Source organism: Pterocles gutturalis, unplaced genomic scaffold (genome assembly GCF_000699245.1).
Source record: "Pterocles gutturalis isolate BGI_N339 unplaced genomic scaffold, ASM69924v1 scaffold12161, whole genome shotgun sequence".
Lineage (NCBI taxonomy): Eukaryota > Metazoa > Chordata > Aves > Pterocliformes > Pteroclidae > Pterocles > Pterocles gutturalis.
The window spans coordinates 15,607-18,409 of record NW_010105575.1 but is presented as its reverse complement, the minus strand read 5'-3'; positions in this window follow the sequence as shown (position 1 = coordinate 18,409).

Genomic DNA, 2,803 nt, shown 5'->3' with positions numbered 1-2,803 from the left:
AATGCGGGGGTGCAGTGGGGGTGTTTGGTTTTATGTGGGGTTGCCCTTTTGCAGATACTACGGTGCAAAAATTTTCCATACGGTGTTACTAACACATTCCAGCACTTGGATTGGTATAGTTTTCAATTGTGATCACTTTGGATGGTGAGCTGTCCTAAGAATTGGATGTGGAATCAGCCTAGCCACCTACAGTCAGAGCAGAGGAGCAATTCTGATGGGTCATTCCTGGCATCTCTTTTGAACAGACCTTGGGGTGCACTGCCCTGCTTTGACACCTTTCGAAAGCAGCTTGGAAAGACCATTGCACTCCAGCCTGCAGCGGACGTTAGGTGAGATGAGCCCAGCCCTCTGGTTTTAGCTGTGTCTGGTGTAGTGTTATTTCCACAAGGATGGTTTCTAGTGCTCAGCATGCCACTCAATAACAGCGACAGAGCAACACAGTTTCAATTGCAGTGGTGGAAAAAACCTCATACGGGAACAGAGGTTAAGGCATAGATAGAGGTTTTTTAATTGCAATGGCCTCTCTTTGTGACATTAGCTGGTAATAAAGGCAAGAATTCCCCTGAAGGAAGAAAGGCTCTGGGTTTCACCTCTCCCCCTGCACTGTTCCAGGAGCAGCAATTAGCTTCTGTAGCTCTTGGCCCTTGGTTCTGGTTGCTGGAGCGTAGGCTGGGGCTGTCGGCTGCTGAGAGGAGCTGCTGGATGCACACTCATCTTTGTGCGGCATCATCCCCAGCATCTTTGTGTGTCTCTGTCATTAACAGAGAAAACTATCTGAGCTAGAAATATTTTGTATTTGGTAGTGTTAGATTGTGTTCTCCTCTCGCCTGCCCTGGGTTAACTCTGGGGGCCTAGCAGAGACTTGCAAGGTGTCACAGTCGGTCCAGATGACAGCTTGCTGTGAATACAGCCTTTCCTGTCACATATCTGAATGCGGTCCCTGTGTTTCTTATCCTGTCCTTATTCAGTGATATTATGTGTGCTCCAATCAGGCAACTACAGAAGCTGCTGGAGATCTTGTTTCCCAGGTGTCTTCTACTGGTGCATGTAAGGCTCGTGGCTCTGGAGCAGCCCGTGTGAGGAACATGCTGACTGCAGCCATGTGCTGTTTGCACTGCTGCTTTTCCTAACAGTCTCCACGCTGTTGGAAGATCTCAGGGGAGATTAATACTGGAACAGAGGCAAAACCTGCTGCAGACAGTTCTGAATTGTTAGGTGGATTATTTACTGCTGTCTTGAACACACTTTCTTAACTCACCAGCAGCAACAGGGCACTTGTGCCGCTGATATCTGAGCTGTTTTCTTTCAGTTACTGTCAGGAAGGAGATGGAGCTTGCAAATTGGGATGTTTTGGCATTTCACTAGAATAGATGGATTCCACTTGTATGAAATATGATTTCTGTTGGCACCTAACAGAGAAAATACTCTTTATCCTCTGCTGTGCTAGCCAGGGTGTCACACCGTGGAGCAGCACATGTTATTAGCCTGGCTTCGTACCACTCCTGGCATGGGTTAACCCTGCGAGCTGTGGTGGTTTGGTTATGAGCCGGTAACCCTGCGCTTGTGCTTCCAGTGTAATTTCTGGGCAGAGAACAGCCTGGGAAACTGTAACGTAAGTGCCATGTCCAAAAAAGAGAAATGACAAGTACAGTGTGCTCCTGGGACCAGGGAGGGACAGGGCTGGAGCAGCAGTGTCCTGGCTCTCTGCTGAGCCCTGGGGAGGGCAACCGATGCCTCTGCACTCCTTGCTCCCTGCCTGTCTGCTGAGGCTGGAAATCACATCACTGCCATCACCCAGCACTGATGGGCACAGTGGGAGGCAGCAAATATCCACCCTGTGTGCTCTTCCTTGGCTAGGTGTTAAATTTCTGTATTCTCTTGGGTGTGTTTCACGGGGGACTTTTCATGGGGTTGAGACTTGGAACTTAACAATGTGCTTTTAAGAGACCAGCTGAAGGCAGGATTTCTGTGGGCAGTGAGGCCATAGCAGAGTCATATGTGTGGGTGACTCTGGTTGCTCCTGGGGAAACGCTTGGGATTTTTGGTATGTTCCTGATTCAGATTTTGTGTGTAGCTGAAAAGCCTTGTGATTTTGAGGAGCTGTGTGGCTCTGTCTCTGTAGGAGAGTCTGCACTTCGGACAGGTTGCAACTTCTGTTGAAAGGTGACAATACACAGAGCATCCCAGGGGTGTGTGGGTCTCAGGGTGGAGGGGGTCCAGCGGCTGAGATGCTTCTGTGGGCTGGGTCAGGGCAGGGCCAGTTCTGGGCCCCCGCAGACGTCCCATGTGAGCACATTGGGTACCTTCGGCTCAGAGGCTCAGACTCTCGGTGAAGCCACAGCCATTTGTGCAGTAATGTCCTCTCCTGCACAGGAAAGAACTGCTGGGGACGGGAGAAAACTCAGACACCCTGCTGAGGAGTGAGGGGACATTAGCACCCAAGAGTGTGCGGGGACCTGCCCCTGCCTTCTCTGAGCCAGCTCTGGTCCAGCGTCCACAGAGCTGTGCTATCACCGTGCTGGATCTGCTGTTCAACAAACACATAACATACCTGCCCATAGGGATCAAATTCTCAAATTCCCATAAATTCTTTAATTTAGGGGAAAATATCTGGATGTGAAGATATTCATGAATTCCCTAGGTGCTTCAGCTGTGTGAATTGTGAATTAAAAAAAGGCACATGAAATTCTAGTTGCTAGAATGGGGAAATAAAAGTCAACTAATCTAGAATGTATTGATTTTTTTTTTCTTGGTTAATATTTAGCCATCTCTAGCTGTGCTTGAACACAGCTGCAAACACAAA